The sequence below is a fragment of the Lutra lutra genome, chromosome 6 (assembly GCF_902655055.1).
Source record: "Lutra lutra chromosome 6, mLutLut1.2, whole genome shotgun sequence".
Taxonomy (NCBI): domain Eukaryota; kingdom Metazoa; phylum Chordata; class Mammalia; order Carnivora; family Mustelidae; genus Lutra; species Lutra lutra.
Genome location: NC_062283.1, coordinates 149003745 through 149030017, shown reverse-complemented (window position 1 = coordinate 149030017; position 26273 = coordinate 149003745). Strand labels below are relative to the sequence as shown.

At 46.2% G+C, this 26273-nt stretch overlaps 1 long non-coding RNA gene and 1 pseudogene across 1 annotated transcript; one reads left to right on the top strand and one right to left on the bottom strand.

Moving 5' to 3' along the window:
- The first annotated feature begins 367 nt into the window (after positions 1 to 367).
- Positions 368 to 16355, top strand: LOC125102281 (uncharacterized). The gene is made up of 6 exons (XR_007128093.1): positions 368 to 930; positions 1205 to 1431; positions 8787 to 8965; positions 9718 to 13775; positions 13993 to 14150; positions 14569 to 16355. It is a non-coding gene; the product is annotated as an uncharacterized LOC125102281 (long non-coding RNA).
- Positions 16356 to 21823: 5468 nt separating this feature from the next.
- Positions 21824 to 25903, bottom strand: LOC125102280 (uncharacterized; annotated as a pseudogene).
- Between the last annotated feature and the right edge of the window lie 370 nt (positions 25904 to 26273).

Here is a 26273-nt window from a genome sequence, read left to right as displayed (position 1 = left end):
TATAGATGCTAGGAAAAAGCATCCCATTAAAACAAACTCAGTAGGACAGCCCCCACTTTTTAAAATTGCGTTGAATTTTTTTTTTTTTTTTTAAGATTTCTTAAGGTAAGCGGAGCACTTGGAGGTTGGAGTTGCAAATTTCCTCCTTACTACACTGTCTTGTGAAGGAATTTGACCAATAGTGCTTCTTCAGTGTTTTTCATTTAAAGCAACATGGTAGGGGCACCTGGGTGGCTCAGTGGGTTAAAGCCTCTGCCTTCGTCTCAGGTCATGATCCCAGGGTCCTGGGATCGAGCCCCGAATAGGGCTCTCTGCTCAGCGGGGAGCCTGCCTCCCCCCTCTCTCTGCCTGCCTCTCTGCCTACTTGTGATCTCTCTCTGTCAAATAAATAAATAAAAATCTTAAAAAAAAAAAAAAGGCAACATGGTTACAACCTCAGAGATACGTAAAATGGGAAATAATAATATAAATTAATTTTAACCGTTAGTTATAAGGTCATCCTCCTAGCTTTCACATCAAGTCTTTGGTCAAGTACAATATACCCCCCAGTATTTGGCGGAATAGCTCTATAAAATACCTAATTCTCTTGCTTTGTCTCAAACAACATCAAGTATTATAGGCTTTTATCTTTGAGTTTTACTTTAAAATTCTTAACCGATTTTTTTATAATGGGAATTTTCAAAAGCTGCTCAACTTTTCACTGTCATTTTCTTTCATTCTGGTAAGGCAGGCAAACTGGCTACTTGACATCGAAGTTTCTTTCCCCATATTCGTTTCCAGGCTTCAAGTCCATTAGCTCAGTCAAACCACACTTAGGAGAAAAGACTTTTCTTGCTTTACCTTCTTCATTTTCCTTCACTCCCCATTGCCCAGCACCACAGCACCTCCGAAATCAAGTGCCAGGAGTTGCCACTCCACGGAGAGTTTTAGGTATGGAGTTTTTAAAAAATCTTGTGTATCCTGGGGGAGGGGCGGGTCAGGAGTTACTGTTTAATGTGTACAGAACTCATGTTCGGGATGATGAAAAGTTTCTGGAAATGGTGGTGACGGCCACACAACACTGATGTAGTAAATGCCACTGAATTATACACTTTAACATGATTAAAATGGTAAGCCTTCTGTATATTTTGTCACAATTAAAAAAAAAAAAACAATCCTGTTCATACTGCCTGTCTTGTGTGCTTGTATACATCCCTAAATACAGATGCATCACTCCATGGCTAGCAGCAACTCAGAAGGATGAAGAAGTCAGTGGAAATATAAAGTGTAAAGCAATTTCATTCCTTAAAAAACTACAAGATAGAACAAAGCACACACATCCTTTGCCAGCTGCCTTTGGAAACCGGCTCTGTTTGCTCATGCGCAGAAAAAAGCCAAGCCCCGGGATGGTATTGACAAGAACAAGATGAATGACCCCCTGGAGACCATAGGGTTTGTATTCGAGTTTCCATCACCTTTTCATCCTTTTGTCCCCAATCTTGATTCACATGCAGATTAACCGAGACCAACACTTCACTAAATAAGCTTTTCACTCCAGTTTGGAAGGTAGAGGGAACATCTAAATATTTATGAGGCTTTTTCTCCCGGGTTTATGATGCGCTCTTGTTGGATGTTGAGGAATTACGTTAATGAATGCGTGCCTGTGCACACCGACACAGAAACCAGGCAAAGGGGAAAACACACACACACACACACACACACACACACACACACACACAGCGCTTTGTCGGCACTCACCAAACAGTTCCCATGAAAAGGAAGAAAAGAGGGGGAGGAAGAGAGATTTAAAATCTGTTGCCAGGAGAGAAATAAATTGTAGGGCTCAACACAAAAGCAAGAACAAAGTTTCATCTTAGCTTTCTGGAGTTGCAAATGTAACTGTTGTTTCAAGTCGGTACAAATGTGAAGTAAAACATGCTGATTGCCCGAAAAAAAGGAGAACTGGCTGCCCGGCTGTTCCCTGTGATGATGAAAAATAATGGACAAAGGTTCAATATTGGAAATATATCGTTTATTAGAAAGCAAAGAACTAGCCAACATTTCTTTTAAGCAGTGCTTTACACATGTTCCTTCAAGACAGACTCTTTGGGTACGAATCCATAAAAGGGTTGTCAGGGTTTTTATTGTACTGACCATATATAGTGTCTTTCTTTTCTCTGGCTTTTCAGTGTCCTCTAGATACTGTTTTCATTAGGCTAGCTAAATTCCACTTTAAAGTGAATTCACTCTAAATGTGTTTGCATGAAGTTAGATCTAGTTATGACTTGGGCTCTAAATCATCTTTAATTATGGGTAATCTTTATGATATTTTAATAGGTAAAATAATATATTAACACACTGGAGCTGAAATGCAGACATATTAATGGCCTTAATATCACACTGCCAGAAAGTCATCTTTCCAGCCCTTTAATCATCATCCTGGCCTCCCCTCTCCATCCTGTTCTCCTATGAACACAGAAGACCAGAGTAGTCAGGGCCCTGCTCACCCAGGGCTCTGCGGCTTTGTAATTATCTTTAATACTTGTGCATCAGGATATGAGATTTAAAAGGGTATTTTTTCTTCTCTAAAAAAAAATTATATATATATATATATATATATATACACACACATATATATACACATATATGTATATATATATCCTCATATATATGTGTGTGTACATATGTATATATATTTATATATAGCTCCTCAACTGGTATTTGTTTTCATTTGTAAGACCTAATATACAAAAAGGCTAAGATTGTGTTTGTTATTTTTGAGAATCTTTGCTCTATTCAAGAAATATTTAGCCTGGCTCTCATCAACTATCTTGATAGGGTACTAAAAAGGTTAAAAAATCCTACCCCTGACCCCACACGGCCCACCCTGCTGCTGTGGCTGAAGGAGGTAAAGCAGAAACTAAATCTCCAACTTCCCTTTTAACGTACGCAAAGCCTCTCTACACATTTTCGGGACAAACTGAAAGTTAAGTGTTGAGAGCTAGTATTTCTTTCTTTCTTTCACAGTGGGGTAAAATACAGAGTATAGTCTCCTATTCCCTCCTCCCCCCAAAAAAGCTGGTTACTTGATTAATAGTTACTTGAAGTCCAGGTAATAATTGACCCTACTCTATTTATGTAACAATTATATAATCTAAACATTACATATTCTTAGCTTAAACCAGAGCGTCTTTAAATCAGCATCATCAATAAAAACGAAGACAAAACGTTTGCACGGAAAATGTTAACGGTCTTTCATCTGAGACCCTGACGGGGAATGGCATTAACTCAGCACTATTCCTTAGTCATATATTACTTACTTGTCTAGACGAATAGGCACTTGGCTGTGTCTCATCTGAAAGAAAACTGCATCCAGGTTTTAAGGAAAAATTTACTGAAACCTTCACAAAATTGTTCCAACTCCCTACCACCCCAACACCACCAGGAAAAAAAATGCATTGTTTGGAAGGTATTTCAAAAGGGAATTTTGTATTAAACTTGGAAAATCGGTGTGAGTATTCAGTGAGTAAGTCCAACATCTATCCCATACTTGAGGCCACTGGAGCTCTGCAGAAGGCACCTGTCACCCAGAGCACATCTAGTATAAAGGCACCACCCCAGACTCATCACCAGGCCTAGAGTGGAACTGACATCTCCCACCCAACATACAGTGGAAAACAGCACAGGTGGCCATTTAAAGGCCACAGTATAAGGCCATGATCTGCATGGAGTTGAAGGTCTCCAAAAAAATTTCCCTTTACTAAAAATACATCAGTGCCCTTCTCAAGATTCCGATTAGTGATAAGCCTATATAAATCGGAGAGGATGCCATCTGTTGTTAAGCTGATTGAAATTATTGTATTGGATTCACCTTAGCAGGAACAACAAACAAACGAACATATTTTAAAACACAGAATTGGGCCACCTGGGTGACTCATTTGGTTAAGTGTCCACCTCTTGATTTCAGCTCAGGTCATGATCTCAGGATCTTGGGATTCTGTCGTTCCCTCTACCCCTCCCTGCCTCTCAAAAGCAAAACAAAACAAAAAACACAGAATACACTAAGGGAGGAAAAGTTCAGGCCCTTGCAACAGTGTCCTGCAGAGGAACTTACTAGAATGTACTAAAACGTGCTAGAACAGGGTTCCCTGGGAATCCAAGATGCCTTTTCGGGGGAGGGGGAGACTAGCACATAAAGGTGACAGCTTGCAGGGTAAAGGAAGGTGAAGAAAAACTATGTACAGTGTAGAAGTTTGGGAAAATGGAAATTACCTTTTTACCACTAAATTTCTAAAATACGTCTTAATGATAAAATCCACCATAAACAAAGCAAGTAAACTGATATTCTCATATACTCATGGTAATACTATAAGTTGATAGGAGTTTTGTGCAAGATAATTTAACATATATCATAGAATTTAGGATTTGTGTGCCTTTAGGCTATAATATCACTTCTGGCAATTTATTTTATTTATTTAATATTTAATAATTTATTTAATAAATAATCATAGATGGGCAAAGATATAACAACATTATTATTTCTAATGAGGATTTAGAAGAAAGAAATTGCATTTTATTATTTTTTTTCTTAGCTGTATTTTCTATAATAAGCATGAAATAATTATGTAATAAGAAACAAAATTTACTAAGGAAGAAAGTTAGTCCCCTGTCAACAAATTGCTTGGTGTCTCATTGATTGAGCGTCTCCTCTGGGAACTTCGTGGAATCTACTCCAGTGTCCCAGAAATGCACAGATTCCAAGTGTATGGAAAAACTATGTGCCAGTACTCTTAAGACCGTGTCTGTCCTGGGCCTCCTGGGTGGCTCAGTTGGTTAAGCCTCTGCCTTTGACTCGGGTCATGATCCCAGAGTCCTGGGATCGAGCACTGCATTGGGCTCCCTGCTCAGTGGAGAGCCTACCTCTCCCTCTCTCTCTGCCTGCCACTCTGTGTGCTTGTGCTCTGCCTCTTTGTCAAATAAATAAATAAAGTCCTAAAATAAATAAATAAAGACAGTGTCTGTCCTGACATTAAAATGAAACATGCAGAGGTCAGTGAAATGGTCACGTTTTGAGAAATGTAGACAAAATTGGAAATTTTTAATTATTTCAAATAATAATATGTATATTTCCGAAAATGGTGTATAACGTCTCACTTGTCTTTTTAGATCTAACCAACTTCACAGCAAATGTAGGCAATGCTTAGCATTTACACTCTTCAACAGCTTGTAGACCTCCTCTCTCATCTAACCTCTGCGTTTCCTAGAGCAACTTCATTACCGTCAGGTTTTCTGCACACAGAAAAGCGTTCTCAAACCAGAACTGACCTGAATCTGTACTAAAACAGCAAGGAGCACATGAGATTGTCTATATGAAATGTTAAAAATGCCAGTTTTGCATTCAGTGTCATTTTCCCTCAAGGGTTTATCTCATAATTTGTGTTTCTCAAACATTTTCAAATATTTGATCCTTGAAACCTTCGCCCAACTCATTGCAAAGTTTAGAAATACTGCCTGTTTCAGAATGTTGACACAGAGTTCTTAAACATGCCAGGAACAGGCCGACCAGCCCCAGCTGTTTTCATGGAAGCAGGGGGAGACGCTGCCAGTCCACATCATGACATTGTTCCAGCCTAAAACTGTCACTACCCTGCACTGAGACACATGGTTCACAGCTGAGCCTAAGTCCAAATTGAATGAAAAAGTTTACTGGCCAAATGCCAAGCACGAGACTCCCCGACCTGTCTACCCTTTCCTCTCACAGTGTAGACAGGCACTGACTCGTTCAAAAAAAAGCTGGTTTGTAAACGGGGAAGAGCTATCCGAGAAGTATTTGCACAATGAAATAAACATCTTTGCCCATAATGACAACCAACCAGTCAGTTCAGTGAAAAGGGAAAACATTTACTTTTTAATAATGGGTGAGTTTACTTACTCACTTACCTGGTTTGTTTATAGTGGTTAGTCGTTAGCTCCGTGGAGGAGTCTTAAATCTGAATTCTCATCATCTGGGGAAGAATTTGTGTTAAGGAATGTGTTAAGTTACGATCACGGGACTGTGATCAGTGTTGGAGCGCACGGTCAAATGCAGCTAAGATCGGTCACAAATGCTTCAGGTGGCTGGTGGCTATCACAGCGGCCTGGGCTTCTGTGTCTCTGTCCCTGACCCATACAATGACAGCAGTTGGCCTTTGACCGTTTTGTGTGTCAGATTTCCTGACCAACAAAAATGCAACTTCAAAACCGGTGATCCAGCCTTGCCCCTTACTCACGTCCCCCCTGTACGGGACGGCACAAAGACATGAGAACCAGAGCAGATCACGACTGGAGCCCACCAACCTGGGCTACTTGCCTTCAAGGAATGTTTATGCCTTTTAAAGACTCGCTATAATGGAGGATCGTCGTAGCCCTCTTTCCGCCATGTCAGTGCCACCATCAATTTTTCCAGTGAACAATTCAGCGCCCATTCTCGGATTTTCTTGATTGTTATAACCCGTTGATATAAAAGAGAGAACAAGGAATAAGTCTTATGTAATCCTCAATTTTAAGCCTGATTCATCTATAAAATCATTCAGTCTTCCTAAACTATGTGAATGGAATTTGTTTGCATAAATCTAATTCCACCAAAGGCTTCTAAACTGTGAACTAATTACATGATCTAATTTTGGAGCTTTTCCAAAGTTAATCTCTAAATTAGTTATCTTTTGCTTTTCTTTTATGTGTCATCTTGCTTTTTCACATTTCACTAGGTATCAAAACCAAGAGAGACAAAGTACAAACTATTTATATTTTATCAAGTCTCAAGATAACAGAAAATATTTTATCCCAGTATGATCTACCGAAGAGCGAGGTGGATCCTAAATCAATGTTTGGCACAAAATTAAAGTACCAATAATTATGGGCAGCGATATCTTAAAACAATTTGTAAGAATAATACAAAGAAGGACAGTTATTTCGCTGTATTTGATTTTAGTTTTTAATTCAAATGAACCTTTTCATGCAGGCATGTCTGTGCGTGTTGTATGTATGTTCAGACATACAGTGAGGGGTGGTTAGAAGGAGCATTGGACATTATGTCAGAAGACATGGGTTCAAGCCCCATCCCATTGCTCACTGACCGAGAGCAGGGACATCACCCACCATCATGAATGTCAACTTTCTCCTGTAAAGTTGGGATCCATAGCGCTTTTCCAATCTGTTTCAAGAACTTGCCATAGAAATCAAAGCAGACGGTATATGTGAAACTTCATTGATGACATGTATAGGGTCCTAATAACATGTACTGGTGAGTGACGTAATTATGGCAATAACCCAACATAAGATTTGGAGCAACTTACGTAACTGTACTGAGCCTTATTTCTTCTTATACAAAAGTAGATTATGAAAGGTTCATGGGGGATAGAGGTGACATTGCAGTGTCCCATTGAGGAGAGATGTATTAGTTAGGACTCCTTTGTTTTTTTAAGGAACATGAACTCAACTTGAAATAGTTGAAGCAAAAAAAAACAAAAACAAAAACAAAAAAAAAACGTCTATTGAAAGTTTCAAGTAACCATGGAAAAGAAGCAGCAGAGTCTCAAAAACCACTGGGACCAGAAATTTGAATGCTAGGAAGACTTTCTCTTCTCTCGCTGCATAATTGTTTTTATTTTTCTTAAACTTCCTACATGTGCCCAGGACACACAGCCACCAACAACTCCTGTCCCCCAGCCCACCCCACACATCTCATAATCTTGCCCCAGAAAGAAAGATTAAAACTTGACTAAATTGCCCACCTCCTCATCCCAAGCCTGATTGCAGTTGAAAAGTCCCTGAAAAGACTCTAGCGGCCCCAGGTCAGGTCAGGGGCCCTGGCTGGGAGCGTGTCCTGAACCCCTGTTTGAACCAGGTGGCTGGGGCGAAAGAGAAGCAGTTTTCCCCGAGGAAAGAGGTGGCACTCCCAGAAAGGAGGAAAGGTCAGAAGCAGTCAAAGCAGTAAGTGCTCACAAATGTTGGAAGGTTGGCCTGAGCGCGGGCCTTTCCGCCACTCTCTGGAGAAGGTTACGTTAGGCTCGTGGGTGAAGCTTCCTGTCGGGTGACAAAACTGTGTCCTCCTGCCTTCTGCAATTGGTATGAGGAGCAAATTAGAATCGATTCAGAAGTGCCTTCAGAAGTTTAAAGTGCTTTAACCCAGTAAGAGGTAGACTAACGGATTCTAGTTCTCTCTCTGCATTTGGTCTGGCCGCTAACCCATTCCAGTGGCTAATCTCAGGAAAGTACACAACCGAGAATCAGAAGCATTCTCTAGTTCTATTTTGTTAGGAAACAGCACCATTTCAGAGTTTTTTCATCTCCTGTTAAATCATGCACACAATTTACTTGGGGCTATTCCTGAAATTTTTTCAATTAGAAAAAATGTAAATTACGAGATACATTATTCATCGTGTACACATAGTTGACCGTGTTTTAGAGTATCACCTGAATGAACAGCAGCAAAGTAACAACACAAAGAGAAACTCTTGGGAACTACACTGGTTTAAATGTCCTCCCTACACCTTTTAGGTCTGTTTGTAGAGCTTTTCCATCCCTGAACGCATCTCCTTGGTGGTTCGTGTCAGCTACGGGACTCGTTCCATTGGGTGATGCCTGTGCCCATCGTATGCAGTTATCCGTGGCCCTGTGGTGGGGACTTCCAGCCCATTCTTCTGTGATGTCAGTGTGCCCGCTAGATCTAGCTTTTCTGGGTGGCTCATATGGGAATTGTCTACCTACAATGTATGCCTCTCATTTTCTACTGCCCATCCATGGGATCTATCCATCTTATCCTTCAGGCCCAGGTTGAACTCAGTGCTCTGGGAGAGATCTTATTCTGTTCTCCCTCCTTCTTGAGGAGAACTTCCGTATTTGGGTGAATATGTGCTCGGAGCATAACCGTTGGCACATCTCAACGACGTAGCTTTGTTGTGCTGCTTCTCCAGGCGCCACCCGTAGCTGTTCTGTCTCCCCAAAGGTAAAACCTGAGTGAGTGCCAAGTTTCTTTATAGGTGAGTGTGACAACCTTTGGTGCTGCCAAAAGAAAAGTGTTTGTTGTAAAAGTAGGACACATGGCAGCAAATTTAGCCAATTCCATGCTCCCGCCCCACTCCCATGTGGACCTCTTACCTGATTGGGAGCTGGGGGTGGAAACTGCATGAGGTTTGCCCTGGCCTTTGTCCCTCTGGGCCTGGGCAGTGGGGCCGTGATGGGATGGAGCATCCCCTGCCCATGGTTGCAGTGGGAGAGCTAGAGGATAGATGCTGAAAATAATATTCTGGGCTGAGGGCCAAGGTCATGGCCAATGAGTGTGTCCAAACCATGTCATAAATTAAAGTAACTCTTGGAAAACTGGGAGCTGAGTTATGGAGCCAAAATGAGTGGGGCTGAGCCGCAGAATAAGCCAAGAGCGAAGAGAGGGAAGAAACGCAACAGACCACACTGTCAAAGGTCAGGCACTCCTGCTCGCAGGCCCTCCAGGCCGTGGAGGGCGCCAGGCCCCCAGAGACATGGCAGGCGAAGAAACCTACTTGCTCACGCACTGGGTCGTTCCATCTACTCCCAGGGATCCTCTGAGTTAACTCTAACTTAAAGCTCTTCGCAGATGGGCAAGAAATTCTATTCTTTTGTTATTCTAATCCCCAAATAGCCAGGATACTCACAGAGGCCATTTCAGATTCAGTCATGTTCCCTTTATGCAAACTGAAATCAACCCCCATTTTTTTCCAGAACATCCCGAGTGCCGGGCCTGTCCGCAGAGAAAAGCCCCAGCCGGGAAAGGTGCTGAAGCTGCGAGGTAGTCAACGCTGCATGTACAGACGGGTTTGTGATTGCTCGCTTGCTCCGTGGGTGTGGAGGGGACAGGACAGGACGCTGTTTGTGACAGTTTCCATACTTATCTAAGCATCCATACACTTCCTGCTCTTCCCTCCTCTTCCTGTTGGGACATTTTTGTACGCGCCCAATGCCATAAGATTCCAAAGGAAATGCGAGTACTTCACGATGATCTCAATCAGCATCCAACTGAAGGCCAAGTTTTCTGTCACAAAATCGATCGTATCATAAAGACTCACCATACTCCTTAAAAAAACCCACGCGCAATCTGATCACTTCTACAGTGCCGTGGGTCTGTAGCCGCACGCTCGTCTCATGTAGGCAAAACCACACTGCCGCCTCTCACGCAGACACTAAGTTGTTTAATTCTCTAGAAACATTTTTTATGGAAAAATCAAGCACATATAGCTACTCCACGCTCACACACATTAGTAATCCAGCTGCTGGTGATGGAGCTCCTCTTCCTGTGTCATTTGGCCTTGAAATGCTAATGCATCGCCTTCTGGACAAGTTCCTCGGAGAAGCGCCCTCTCTCTGTTCAGTTCCTTTCCCCCACCCTCTCGCTGCCTGAGGGGAAGTCAGGGAGAGAGGGAACCGAGGAGCCCACCTCCCTCGTTGCCTGAATGGTGTAATTGGATGGAGACCCACCTTGGGGGCAGGAGGCGGAAGCGTCCAGGTGGCCCAGGAATAATCCACTGTAATTTTCATTCTCTGGGCTTGCTAATGGGGGTATAAAAATATTTTGGGTGCTGGAGGGCAAGAAAGAAAGAAAAAGTCGTTTCTAAAAAAAAAATAATAATAAACCTTCTTTATTCACAACCTGACTCCCATCCAGTGAAATCGATCACTTTTGTAAAACTCCTCCCTCTCTGGTCGGCAAATTCAAACCTGGCCGAGGGTTATTATAGCCCCTGCTTTGTGTCCAAGGATCTGTATGTGCAATTTCTCTTCAGCGTTAATTTTTTCTATCTGTATTTGAACGTGTTTCTTCAAATGCGGGAAGCACAAGATTCTTTTCCATGCAGGGACCAGAAAAAAGGAGTAAGTCGGGCTCATCTTGTAGATGATCCTTAGCGCTCAACACCTAAACCCAAGGAGGGGAAGGGGCCTCCCCTGCAAGGCTTGTAGTTTCAGAAAAATACTTCTGGGGTTTGATGGGGAGATGACGAAATGCACAAAGCAGCACCTAAAACGAGGGAAGGGAAACTTCTTCCTGGGCCGGCAGCACTGGGGCTGCTGCGGGTGTCACGGCAAAACCTGAGTGCGCTCCAGGCTTCAAATTCTGTGTTAACTTGAGTGAACACCCACTTCGTTGTCTGCCGGATGGTCAGGTGTTGGTAGTAACTTTTTCTGGGGAGGTGGAGCAGCTGCCACACAGAGATGGAAGGCGACCTGATGGTCAGAGACCCCAGTTCTAGTCCATTTGCCTCTGCAGAGCTGTGACCTTGGGCACATCACTTCCCAGCCTTTTACTTTCCTTACCTTTATGGCACATGAATTCAACTATCTTTTCTAGAACTTCTTCAAGGTTATGTTCTGTCGTAACAGCAACCGAGCCCAACAAGAATGCTGTCATTGTTACGTGGCCAATGGATCATCAAATGTGCACTAAAGAATGGATCCCAGTGGCACCTTAAGCATGACTTCCATATTATTTTCCCGGGTAGCCTCTAAGAATATCCTGAAACAGATCCTTAATAACAAACCAATAAATCCGCATATAACAGAGGAAATACTGTATTATATGAACAAACTAGATTCAAACAAACCAGACCAGGTTTTTATCTTAACAAGGAAAACAACCGTTTGTTGAATACCTACTGTGCTAGACACTGTGTTACACCCTCTTCATCCATTTCCTTTTTAATCTTCCAAACAAGCCTGTGAAATTATTACCATACCCATTTCACAGATGAGGAAAGTAAGTCTCAGAGGAATAAAAGTAAATTTACTCATCACTCTGCTCCGATTCAAAGTCATGGTGCTCTGCCCCCTTACTAATATTTTTAGACACCACACTCTTGCCCACTCACTAGGAAATCACAAAATGAATAATAGCAGTAAAAATAATACAAATAATCTCTTTCTCGAATGTAGGAACTTTGGTTCAATTATAGGTCTTTTCTTGTGCTCAGATGAGGGCCTACACAAAGGGGGTCTTGTCACTAAACAGTTGTTAAATGAAAAGTAACCACCCCTTGCCAACAAGTTTCGTGTCTTCTTGGTATTACAGTCTCTAGAACAACACTGTCCAGTAGAATTTTCTGTGGTGATAGAATGGTTCTGTATCAGGCACCTGGGTGGCTCAGTCCGTTAAGCGGCTGCCTTCAGCCCAGGTCATGATCCTGGGGTCCTGGGATCGAACCCCCATTGGGATCCTTGCTCAGCCTGTTTCTCCCTCTCCCTTTGCCTGCCACTCCCCCTGCTTGTGCTCTCTCTATATATAAAATAAATAAAATCTTTAAAGAAAAGAATTGTTCCTTACCTATATTGTCCCAGTTGGTAACCTTGTGTGGCTACTGAGCACTGCATTGTGGCTAGTGTGGCTAAGGAACTAGACCACCTTTTATTTCATTTTAATGAATTTAATTTTAAGTAGCCACATGTGACTCATGGTCTCCGTATTGGACAGTAGGAGTCCAGGGTAAAATGCTCACCGTATAGTAAGAATCTGGGTTTACCAGTGAGAATACAGAGGTGCTTTGAAGGTGTAGACCCATGATTCAATCTTGAGTTTTTCCAATATGACCCAAACTCACACCTTGTCCAGAAGTTTCCTGTACGATATTAGGGGAGAAAAAAAAAAAAAGAACCAGGAATCTTGGGCCCCCAAGATGTGAATTAATCATTCCAGGATTTGGAATGGCTTCACATGGAGAACTTGATTGTCCTTTGGAAATGGGACTCCATTGTTTTTGATGAAAGTTCAGATAAGAAACTCAGCAAAATGGAATTTGCAGTGGGACCCTGGTGCTTGGGCTCTGCCATTGCAGGGGGTCACAGAGTTGGTTCACATCCAGTTTATCTGAGTTGCAAAGAGAAAGCAATAGCAACAGGCCTGCAGTGTGTTATCATCACACGCAAAGACGGGGGCATAACTGGTGGGGGGCATTCCAGCAGTTGCTATAAAATAGTATTTCTCAAACTTTTTCATTGACTTCTCCCTAAGATGACCTTTCAGACATTTCTTCCTAAACGTCCTCACCTGAGAAGTTTTAATATCACAGAAATACTGTTTCTCAATTTACACACTATATGTTTAGTGCTTTAAACATAAAAATAATGTGACTTTTGCTCCCCAAGAACCAATTTTCTTGTTGGGGGGAGGGATGATATCACCTTGGCTGAGAAAGTTCTAGAATGAATGAACTCTTCTCGACTCCGAAAAGAGTCCAAATGGAAAAAGCCTGGGCTCCAGTTCAGGCAGGCCCTCATTTTAGTCCTACTCTTCCTCTTAGGCAAATCAGTTAATCTTCTTAAGCCTCTGTTTTGCTGCTCTGTAAAACGGTGATAAAGATATTCTCTCCCTCCTTGAGCTGTTGGGAGCACTGCATGAGGTAATGAACATTCATTAAGAATTTGTGGCATTCAGGGGCACCTGGGTGGCTCAGTGGGTTAAGCCTCTGCCTTCAGCTCAGGTCATGATCTTGGGGTCCTGGATCCAGCCCCACATCAGGCTCTTTGCTCAGCAGGGAGCCCGCTTCCCCCCCACCCTGCCTGCCTCTCTGCCTACTTGTGATCTCTGTCAAATAAATAAAATCTTAAAAAAATAATAATTTGTGATTTGTGGCATTCAGGAGGCACTCTCTAAATGTTAGCCAGTTTCACTATTTTTATTAACACAGGAACATTTTGGCAGTGCATCCAGTTTTCACGTCTCTGTTTTCTGGAGGTTGCCGTCTTGGATTTTTAAGAAGGGGCTTTCTACTGTCGGAACAGCCACTTCTTCCGAGGTGAAGTTTCTTTTTTTTTTTTTTTTTTTTAAGATTTTATTTATTTATTTGACAGAGAACACAAGTAGGCAGAGAGGCAGGCAGAGAGAGAGAGGAGGAAGCAGGCTCCCTGCTGAGCAGAGAGCCCGATTTGGGGCTCGATCCCAGGACCCTGAGATCATGACCTGAGCCGAAGGCAGTGGCTTTAACCCACTGAGCCACCCAAGTGCCCCCCGAGGTGAAGTTTCTTAAGAAATCTTACAGGATGTCTTCCTCCTCCAGCTCCAGGCATATCTTCCGAACACTCATGAAGGCCCTTCAGACCTGATGAGGCTGAGATCACAGACAGCATTTGCCTGATATAAAATATGCACAGTAACACGGTCTCAATTAGAGGTACATGTCTCTGAAGATATAAATAAATGCTTCCTTTTTGATATGTCTGATTTAATAGCCTAATAACAGGGGAATGTTGCTGAAATGTAATTCAGAGGGTGAGGGAGAAATTAATAAACTCAAATATTTAAAGCTCAACAGCAATTAACAACCCATTTAAAACAAATTTCCCAATTTTAATTTTATTTATCCTTATCCAACCAGGACTAAGCCTGGGGTTCATCATTATTCATTTTCAGACCTAACAGGGTGCTCTGCCCTTTGCTTGGGAGGCACTTTCAAATTCCATTATGCAGGGGCAGCAGACCGTGGAGCGGGCGATGGCAGAGGGGGAAATGCAGAAGTCCCACCTGAGTGGCCGGAGGCTCAGTGTTTTCCATTTCCCTATTTACTGTTTTTCCTTCTCTCACTTCTTCAGAAATTGGATATTAATTTTGGTGCTGCAGCTTTAGCTACACACATACATCCGTACACAGAAACAGACACTGTCTTCTGGGGGGTCGCCATCAGAGAACGTCCGTGTCCGTGACCTCTGCTCAGCCGAGACAGCACCTGAGCCCTGACCTCCTTCATGAGCACCTGGAGGGTCCGAAGGTGAGTCTCCAGCGTGTGTACTTAGTAATCATCCTGAGGTGGAACCCCACCCCTGGGATGGAGTGGGGGGCTCAGCAATCTGGCATTGTCCCCATCGGTACCCGTGTCTGCCGGGACAAAGATGGAGGAGATCAGCAGGTGCAGTAGGAAGGAGGGCACCTTAGCAAATGCGCAAGGGAGACTCTTCCTAAACGAGGCTCAGTCCCGTGTGGGGGTGTTGGAAGCACAGAGGGTTTCGACAAGAATATGTTCTGCAGGGCCCCGTGGGGGACAGATGGGAAGAAGGGCGGGGAGGGGCCACTGTGAGAGGAGATGAAGAGCCTGTGCACAGGCTCAGCCTTGGGCGTGTGCAGAGGCTGAAGACAAAGGGACCCCTGGAGTGTGGCCCTTATTGTCAGGGCTGCAGCTCCGGCCAGAGACATGACTTTGTTAGTCCGACAAACCGCAGACCCCTTCTCTGAGAACCTCTCCACACCGCACAGTGGGCCGCCTTCGCTCGTTTGACTGCCTGATTCTGCCCCCTTGGCCTTAGCCAGGGGTCTCTCCCAATTCGCTTCTCTCTCTCCCAAGAATTTGGAATTGGAATTAGAGGTGCCCACTCTCTGCAGCTCCCTCGACCCAGCGGAAGCAACTCGGGGAGCCAGAATTGATGTTAGGCAGGTGAGGGGGCCTTCGTGAGCCAAGTACGCAGCTGATACAGAGAAAGAAATGAAAAGAACCGGAAAAAACCCCAGCATCTGCTCTTGGCCCTCCCTGGGACCTGACTGCACTTCTGGCCCTTGAGGTCCATTCATCTGCAGAATTCGTTCCTCTTGCTTTTTGCTGGAAGTCGTGTGGGTCACGATCTCTGTACCAGTGAAACACTGAAATAGTCATAGAGACTGAGGAGACCTTAGATGTCATTGGCAACTCTGGAACGTGGGCCGAGGGAGGGGACCTGGACGCAGGGGACCCCCAGCACGCAGGAGGCTTCTGCACCCCTACCCTTCCTATAGAGAAGGTAGGGGACACAGTGATTGTGCGTTGGATGTGACAACAGAGCAGAAACCTGCCAGAAAACCGCTCCCAGGAGCACCGCCAGCGAGCAGCAGTCCTGATGTCGTAGGCTCCGGGGGCTGCCATGACAAAGGACCACAGAAATCTTGTTTCTCACTGTTCTGGAGGGCAGAAGTCCAAAGTTGTGGTGTCAGCAGGGCTATGCCCCCTCAGGTCTTCTAACCGAGCACCTCTTCTCTGCCTTGCCCCCATCCCCGTGTGACCTCCTCCTCTTCTCTCTGTCCCTCCTCCGAGTGTCTCTTGTGAGGACACCTGTCACGGGATGTAGGGCCCACCCTGGGAAACCATAATCTCATCTCAAGATCCTTAATTTAACCACATCTGCAAAGCCCCTTTTCCCAAATAAGGTCACATTCGCAGCCTCCTGGGGTTGGGATGTGAACCTCTTTTTCGGGGGGCACACACGGGTTTTGGGGGTGCCGTTGGTCAGCACTGCCGATGGTAAAGGGCAGAGGGAATGTTCATCGTGCTTCGTGGAATTCCCGCATCTTTCCTGTCACTTCCTGGTGAATGTTTGTTGTTTTTCTTCTAATTAAACTTTCTCGTGCTACATAACAGCCCGTTTACGACTAGAGGAGGACTTTGTGCCAGTCGGTCTGGCTGCTCAGGGGAGAGAGGCACCCAGGGTTCTCTGTGGAGTCTGGCCCAAATAATAAGATACTCCAAAGGTGTCTGGACCAATCCAACGGCAGGTTTTGTTTGTCCCCTCTTAACTCTGAAGCTTGAGCGACAGTGTCTCCCTTGAGGAGCTCTGGGACAGATGCAGAGCCACGGAGACGAAGCCACCTGACACTGGCCGGCGGGGAGGGGGGCGATCCGCAGGGAGCAAGACCCAGGCAGCTTCAGCAGGAGGAGAGCAATTTGCCAGTTGATGGGGCCTGAAGGTAAATTAGTAGATCCTGATAAGGAGATGGAGTGGGGAACCCAAGGAGGGTATGTTACATTTTTCCTGTTAGTTCACCTTCTGTTCAAACAACCTTAAGTGATAAAAAGATATTCAACAGTTACGGGGGTGGCTCAGAGAATTCACGCAAGAACCAAGGATCCACTTCTGGAACTGACTTGGAATCCAGAGCAGATGCCATCACTGAATGCTGCTGTTTTCCAGAATCCCATCACAGATAAGGCTGCCTGGGGTGCCGGAGGCAGAGGCACCAGACTCCCATCAGATGGGAGTCTCCTGGCTGGGGACCCAAGGACCGGCCTTGGGACCCAGACACGACACTGGGCCTCCTGGCTCCATGAAGGGGCCTAGTCCTGGGTACCCCCACCCTGGGGAGCAGCAGGCCCAGCTCTGGCCGGGGAGTGAGCGAGCTGGGGTCTCCATGGGCTTCGTTCCCAGGAGTGGGTGGAGGAACAGGCCGTGGAGGTGAGATGCCTTCTGGCATCTCGGCAAAGACGATTCTCAAAAATATCTGTTTTTTGGCGCCCCTGACGTGTATTGCTGGGAAACTATTCTCTGCCCCAATCAATACAAATGCGCAATTGGGCCAACTTATGAATAGTTCATATGCAACAAATGCATGTCTTGAATGCTCAAAATGACAAAAAGTCTGTCACACGCCTTTGACCTCCCGAATCCTTCCAGACCATCAGTTCAGCTGGAGCCCAGCCTTGGAGGCAGGTTCTGCCATCAACCTGGGCCCGCCTCACCCCCACTCCGTCTCCCTCCTGATCCCACTCGCCCCCCGACATAGGCCTCTACTAGCTTCCTGTCCGTGAGAGGGATGATCCTGGATCGTCCATCAGGGTTACTCTGAGTTTGGGGGCTGTAGGACAAACCAACGGACAGATCCATGGAAGAAGGGGCAGGGGAAGCAGGTGATGCTGAAGGAGCTTGTCCACATACAAATGCCCCAAAAGCTGCACACGCAGGTCACGTGGACTGCCTTTGAAAATCACCCCATGATATGACTACGTCATTCTTACATAATTCCAGTAAAACGAGAATGAAAGAGGAAGAAGTTCACCAGTTCTTGTGAGTCAAGTGGACAGTCCCCAAATTCTGCCTTCCCAAACCATGCCAGGATTTTCTGCCCAAGGTCCAAGGGGCACCGGCTGGGCTCACGTTCTCCCACGTGGGCTCCCTGCTCCTCCTCTGGGGACCCATCACCCTCTCCCACCCGAGGCTCTCTGGTTTCCTCCCTCCAGTGGGGCGACTTTCAGTTCAGAGCCATTCTTTTTCCTTATCAATTACTCATCGAGCAGTGGCCACACTGTCAACCCAGAGATGCCCACAGAGCAGCCCTCAGTCTCCCGTCAGCCACCTCATCGGAAGTTCACCTGCTAACCAGAATTCCATTCCCTAGTTTTTACTGTGGAGCCAGCACAGAGCCACGGCTCAACCCCCCTGATCATACAAGTTTAGAGCAGAAAGAGGTGAAGGACCATCTACTTCAGCTGCTTAGTTCACAGATGAGGACACGGATGGGAGGCCTTAAGAACCGACTCAGGGGGCACCTGGGTGGCTCAGTGGGTTAAGCCGCTGCCTTCGGCTCAGGTCATGATCTCAGGGTCCTGGGATCGAGTCCCACATCGGGCTCTCTGCTCAGCAAGAAGCCTGCTTCCCTCTCTCTCTCTCTCTGCCTGCCTCTCCGTCTACTTGTGATCTCTCTCTGTCAAATAAATAAATAAAATCTTTAAAAAAAAAAAAAAAGAACCGACTCAGGTCTACCACGTGGATGTCTGGGAAGACGTTTCAGAGCCTGTGGCCACCAAGGAAAAGGGTACTCGGTCCCATCCCCCTCCTCGTTCACTGTATGTGCCTTTTGTTCATCAACGGCCCTTTGGGCAGGTGGAAACAACCCATTTCTAGTTTTGTGTAATGCGTTGTGACCCAGAGAGAAAGGGCGTTACCTAAATGAACAGGTGAGTAAATATTTCTGAGGGAACATTAACAGTATCCATGCTCTTGGACCGCACGTAGGCCTCCCTGTCCTATCCTCCCAAGTTCATTCTCCTTAATCTGCCCTCAAGGGTTCTCTGCGGCCTGTGAAGTCCACAGAGAGGGATTCGGGAGATTTGTATAACAATAAGGGGCTCTCAACAGCCAGAGAATTCTCAAGACTCAGAAGGAATGAAGTTAGGAAAGTGGAAAATTAAACTCACTGCTGCTAAATTTGCACCGGGCCTCCCCAAACCCCAAAACTGTGCCGTGTTTGGTGTGCAGGGCCCAGCCAAACGCCGCTGACTTCCAGCACCCACCGCTGCGTGAGCACCGTGCAGAAAGGCTTCCCCAGTCCCGGCGGTGTGGAGTGTGAGGCTGGAAGCCTACAAGCTCTTCTGGGCCGGCTATCTCTTGTCGCCCCAGACCAGAGAGGTGAAGTGATTTTCTTCAGGTCCCACAGCTAATGAGTGGCCGATCCAGAGCCTTTAGAAGCCCCTGGTCTTTCTGTGAAGGAAACCGGCTCCTCTCTTCCACGGCAGAGCTGCTGGCGGACGGTTCGGCATCAGCTGTGACCCTGATCTCCATGGCACCAGATCAACAATCAGTTCTCCGGGGAAGCCGGTTCTGCCCGCACTGCAGAGCTGGCCCGCTCTCACACAGCCCTGTGTGACAGAGGACCCAGACTCCCATGTCAGCTCCTGTCATGCCCCGTTCGAAATTCTTCAGGCCCGGCCCAGCTCATTCAAGCATCTCATCCTGGATTACACAAACACGTGCTGGTTTACCGAAAGCACTGACTTTCAGCTTGTAGGGGGAAAATGTCTTATCGGGTTTTTTTTTGTTTTGTTTTTTAATTTTAATTAGGAAGGAAAGGAAAATTGAAGATAATACAGGAACTTTGGCTCTCTCAGGCTGTTGGTTCCCGATATGGCAGACTGAGTTAGTTGTCCTGTAACATTGGGGCTACTTTAGGGGAAGTATAAGGAGCACAAAAACAGGAGCAAACCTCAGCCCATTATGGCTGACAAGGTTCTTCACAGTTTGACTCCCTCCAGGCTCCTTTCCCTCTCCTACAAGGGCACGAGGCCATACGGAGTCAGAGGAGTTTCCCAGACACGCTGTGTGATTTTCTGGCCCCATGTGCTCGCCCTCTTGGTGCCCTCAGCCCAGGGAGTCTCAGCCTGGGCACGACTGACATTGGGGGCTGGATGATCCTCTGTTGGTGGGGGGGGCGGTCTCTCGTCCACTATCGCAGCATCCCTGCTACAGTGGACGCTGACACCCCCAATACATGCCCATCAAAAATGTCTCAAGATTGGGGCGCCTGGGTGGCTCAGTGGGTTAAAGCCTCTGCCTTTGGCTCAGGTCATGATCCCAGCGTGCTGGGGATCGAGCCCCACATCGGGCTCTCTGCTCCGCAGGGAGCCTGCTTCCTCCTCTCTCTCTCTGCCTGTCTCTTTGCCTACTTGTGATCTCTGTCTGTCAAATAGATAAATAAAATCTTTAAAAAAAAAAAAAAAATCTCAAGATCTTGCCAAATGCCACCTCGGGAGGAAAATCACACCCAATCGATAACCACTGCTCTCCAGGAATGAGCTTCATGACACTTGTCCGTCGGCAAACCCACTCCTCTCTCATGCCTCAATCCAGACCTCAGGTCCACCACGAAGCCTTCTGGAACTGCCCTAAGCAAGTCCTCTCTCTCTTGCTGATTACCGAACCTTATAAATTTGCATCCCTGTTTGGTGCTTATTCCACGGCTGTGCAATTCTCTGTCTCCCCTACCCCTTGACCTCTTGGAGTCTGTTGACCTCTGGGAGTTTATTAGACTGTGAATTCCTAGCGGTCAATGATGATCCCATATTCTTGACTCGTTAGCCCTCAGCACAGTATCTCCTCCACAGAAGAAGTTGAGGAAATGTTGAGTGAATGCACAATCTGCCATTCTAGGCTTGTACGTTCTTGTGGTGACCCCTCGAGGAAGCGCCCCAAGTACCCTCTCCTCTAAAATCACTACAAAGCCCAGCCATTGGCATAATCTCAGCATCACTACATCACTTGATGCCTGCTTGAAGAATAACTTTGCCAAAGGAATAGCTTGGAAGGTAGTAATGGTCCTAGTTTTAGTCGTAGAGCAAGGATGGCTGCCATATGAGGGTCCTCTCCATGTTCCACCAGGTGTTTTCATTCTCACTGCCAACCTTTATGACATTTCTGTCAGCCATGACTTATAAGTCCCATTTTACAGGTGGGAAGACTGAGGATCTGGGAGTTTAATTCACAGATTTAGCATCGTAGTGGCCCTGGGATTAGATGCAAGGCATTTTGACTCCTAACCCCAATCAATCACTGCCCTGTCTTTGGTTTCCAGATTTTTTTTTTAAAGATTTTATTTATTTATTTGACAGACAGAGATCACAAGTAGGGAGAGGCAGGGAAGGGAAGCAGGCTCCCTGCTGAGCAGAGAGCCCGATGTGGGGCTTGATCCCAGGACCCTGGGATCATGACCTGAGCTGAAGGCGGAGGCTTTAACCCACTGAGCCACCCAGGCGCCCCGGTTTCCAGATTTTTATTGTGAAGGGTGATTCTCAAAAAGCCATCATTTAAAACCTGACTGGCCTCAGTGTACCCGATGGACAGGCTACTGAAACCCTGCTGTGATCTGTGTCACATCTTATCACTGCCACGAACATCAAATTCTATCAAAATATGGAAAAAATCATTTTGATGCTGCATTTGCATATCCCAGGATTGGAGGATGGTTTGTATAATCAAATTATGTAGAGTTGTAAAAAGGGAGCATCATTTAAATAGCTTACAAAATTACTTTGAAGATGCATATTAAAATCTAAAGAACCCATTGCCTCCAAGATCTTTACAGAAAGTTAAATGCTAATTGATTATGACAGCTTTGTCTTTATCACCGGTATCATTCTCCATTCTACTGCGTCAGTATCGCAGTGCAATGATCACTCTGTCCCCTACTCCTCTTCCAGCCACATTCCTACCGTGGTATAATCACAGATGGAATTTATGCACGACTGGCTCCCCCCCCCCATAGTTGATCAAAAGGAGCAGGCCGAAGAAAAGAAACTAGAATTTGCTGAAATTCTGATTTCTTTCAGCAGTTTTATAGATTGTATGACTTATCTTTTATTGACTATGCAAGATCTCTGGTCCCAGCATCTGTTTGTTACATCTGCAGAGGAAGATAAATTCCCTTTCTTATGCTGCTGAACCACATTTAAGAGACAGACAACCAAACAGGTCTTAATAGAAAAGGACCACAGCATATTCCTCCTCCTCATCCTATTCTCTGTCCCAGTCCCTGGGAGGAGCAAGAGGTACCTCGCTAGATTGCGGGGTCTGCCAGCTTGGGGACGACGGTGCCGAAGACCGGCCAGTCAGGCTGGGAGCAAGTGCGTCCCCAGACTGGGGGCCCGGGGGCTGTTGGTCATAAGCATAACCTTTTAGGAGGCTGCTTTGTGTACATAAAAAAAAAAAATTTAATACATAAATAAATAAATAAAAACCCTGCACTTCATTTACAATTTCTCGGACTTAAAGAATTGTGCCTAGTCACCCAGAGACATGATTATATATCACGGAAGTTCATTATAATAATGGCTCCCACACTCCAACTTCTTTAAAACCTCAGCTGTTCGATTCGGCCTCTTCAGCTCCATAACTGTTTATAAGATTAATAGACTCTGATGCGTAATTGACTCTCCCACCTGGAGAAGAAAAGAGGCAGCGCCCGGTCCCAGCCCGCACGGAAGCACCACCCGACAGCGAGATGGCGAATGTGTTCATGGACGGGTCAAGCGGGGAGGAGAGTCCGAGCCGGGGAGAGGGTCAGCCTTGGAGAAAGTGCTCTGGGAGGGTGCACAGTGTCTCCTTTCCTAGAGGCTTGACTGGACCCTGGGACGGAGTGTGCTGCAGAGCCCGCGGGACGAGATCCAGCTCCGCAGCGGGCAGCGAAGCCGGGGCCACGGAGCAGCGAGACGGCCCCAGGGGATGCCAACAGGAAGGAAGGGGAAGGAAAGAGAAGTGGGTGCACAGAGGAGGGTTCCAGATTGTGTCCAAGTCCGAAGGTTGCCTGGGGCTCCTCGTTTTCCAGTCTGAGGTCACAGACTGTTGTAGCAGGACCTGCACGAGGACCCCTCGGGCAGGACACGGGACTCCTACTTTCAAAGCAAATACGAGCCGGGAAGCCCGTCGGGCCGTCTTCCTAAGTGCCAGCGGACTCGGAGCCCGGGTGTCGCGAGAGCGGACCCCGGAGAGTCAGGACGTGCTTCAGGACAGAGCTGAAGGTCAAAGGAAACAGAGGCCTTGCGTGAGTGGAAGGGGCTGGAGGCCTCCGTGAGGGACGGGAAGGGCTGGAGCCAGGCTCGCGGGCAGGACAGCCGACTCGCCCCGGGGTTGAGGACACGCGCCTGGACCAGGATGGGACCGGCCGGACCGGGTGGCAGGGTCAGGCGCGTGCTCAGGCTGCGGACTTCCTCTGCCGCGGGGCAGACCCTGCACAGAGCGAGCTTGGCCACTCGGCGGGGACGGGGGTCAGGGCAGGCGGGCAGGCAGGCTCGGGAACAGGTGCATGGGAAGTCGAGTCTGAACCGCTACAGCTGATCGCACCACGGCTCTCCTCGTCGGGGCCTCTGCTCCCGCCTTCTCCTAACGTTCCAGAAGACACCATGTGGCCGGCAGTCTTGCTGAAGAAAGGGGAAGGAAGGGAGGGCGGGAGGGAGACAGAAAAACAAAACGAAAACAAACAAACAAAAAAACCCAAACCAAACCAAAACAAACCACCACCACAAACCGGGCAGAAGCACCGGACAGGAGACTGAGACAGAGTGTGAGGGACCTGGCTCTGGGGTTCGAGAGAAGACGGGAGCGCTCTTCCCTGCTCCGAGGGGCTCCTCTCTCTGCGCCTTGAGTGATGCCTGGTGGCCGCACACCCGCGGCGCCCGCTTCTCCCCCGGCCCCTGGGGAACCCGAAATGGCCTGCGAAGATAAGTCTTATCTCTGACTCAGTTTTCCTCCTAACTGACCACCAGATGACCCCGGCGGAAAGAAGGGAGATCAGGCTCACAGAAGCATGGCCAGAAGTCACACGTGTGCTTGAGGGGAAACCTGGGGCAAAGGGGTGACGCCATACCACGGACTCGGAAGCTTCCCTGTTATGTAGACGTGACCTCCCTCCTCCGGTTGTCTCCAGGGGACACAGCCCACTTTTCCAAGTGCATTTACCGCAGTGATCGGAAGGTACCTCTGCACTTTCACAGCCATGTCCTCAGCATAAAGGCCTCTCCCCGCCTTGGAAACCCTACATTTAGTCTCTCCCGTCACTTGCAGGGAGAAAGCAGCAGGGCCCGACAGAGAATGACTAGCGTCAGTTTATTGACTTCTAAGAACTATTAACCTTTTGCAGAGAAGGGAGGAACCCCTCCTTGAATCCAGGGCCTGCTGGGTGCTAATTTGACATGGCAATGAGATAAAAGTTGGGCTTGGGCTGCTGTCAACCTCACCACATTGGAATGCCGTCTACGAAGCATAGGAGTCAAACAAGTCCCTAGCAATAGATTGCTTTCCACTTGTAGGTCTACTAAATAAATAGAAAAGTAATTAACAGTGCCGGATGGCAGATGTATCAGGGGGAATTTCATTAGAGCAGAAGAACTGAGGGAAAGAAGGAGCCATTTTGTATCCCACCCTCCGAGGAAGCTTTCCTGCGGTCTCTAGGACAGACGTGTGATTTCTGCTTCTCTCCAGAAACAGAAATTTCTGAATCTTCCATGATCTCTTCACGTTGATCAAGGGGAAAAGAAAGAAAAAGAAACCTGTTAAGTGCCTGAAATCAGTCCACAAATAAAGAATTCCTCTCATTTTTCTATTTAATTATTTTGCTCCTGAAACCCACGGATGGCTCTCCCTCTTTTGTGGCATTTTCTTTTTCTTTTCTTTTCAGTTTGCTCAATTATTAAATATATGAACTTTGAAATGCTCACCGAATGTCTCATTATTATTATTCCTCCTTCGCTTTGGAAAATAAGCGGTTTTCTGTCATTTGTAGCAGCAGGAAGAAGTGAAATTTCATAGGAAGGAAATTTATGCTGTTGGAAAAAGAAAAGATGTTGAAGGCATTTATTTTTAACCGGCTTTCAAAAAATATATTTGAAAGTACTAAATTCAATTTCACATGTCCAGAATGGCATAACCTAATTTTAGCATATTAATTAACAATAAAAGTAGTGTTTTGCCTCTTACAAAGAAATGAAATAATTAACTTACTGAGGAAATGGGGTCAGATGATTTTACTTTGGGAGGGTAATGAATGACCCTGAGTAACGGTAGCTGAAAGGTTTTCTGCCGAGCAGCTCCGGCTGTCGGAACCTGCTTGGAATTCTCTGCGGAGCACCCGACAACCAACCGTTTCCTCCATCTTCACACGCGACCCGCCTGGACCTGGGCTGAGCCGCACACACTTCCGCGGGGCAGGCCAGGGTTCCTCAGAAGGAATGCCGGGGGCAGGCAAGCATTTGGCGGCTTTCAAAGAGGACTGGAGTGTCCAAAGGCTCCCTAAGTCAGTAAACACTAAGGTGCTTTGTGCTTGTAGGAGAAATTCCAGCGTTTTTGTATTTTACATATTTGGACCTTTGAACTTGGAATATTTTGTCACACTTCACATAGCTTCATTCCCCAGGGGGGGAAAAAACCTCGTCTTTCAAGTGGTTATTATAAAGCTAAGTGCATAAATATGCATGAGAGGTCATTATTACCACAAGATGATACTTAAAAGGTTCAAGTGTCTCTTACTAAGATTTTTCAACTTGTTCGGTGACAGTGAATCAAAGTCTCCGGTTTTCGGTTGCTGAACTTTGCCTTTGATTGTTCCTTCAAAATTTTCAAGAAAATGGCCTCGGAGCCCTGACTGGCACTCATTTGTTCCTTCATTCATTCATTTGACAGATATTTAATGAGATAGTTAATGGCCTGTGTCCATGTTTTATGCAGAACGCCATATTTAAAGCATCGTAGCTGGGTCTCTGAAGGTTGAGGCACCGAATTTCTCGATTTTGGAGCTGGAACTAAGGCCCCCGAGAGGCTCAGGGCCTTGGGCTGTTATGTATCAGGTTTCGTTGTACATTCAAGAGACTGGAAATCAGATCTGACCCCCAGGCCAGGCCTCTGACCTATGAGTCAGGGCCTCTCAGAAGGCTCCAGGGCCCAAAGCAGAGAATCATCCTGGGAACCATGACAACAAAGAATTGCACTTTGACACGTTCCTTCCTTCTAGAACTTGATATTTCAGTGGAGAAATATCATATAGTGCCATCGTAACCTTAAAAGCTCTTACACATGACATTCCCATTCAGAACTTAATTGTAACAGATTCCCACTTGGAGAGGATAAACTGTTCGTCTCCAGGATTAATTATGCACCAAGTTCCATTCTCCATGGGGAAAGGTGGAAAGGCAAAGGACACAAAATGGAGCTGGAGAGAGGAAAACTTTCTCTCCTACCAGCAGCCTTGTTTTTTTCCTTCTCTGTGGGTCGAAATATCGCTCAAGTACCCCATGGGGGCC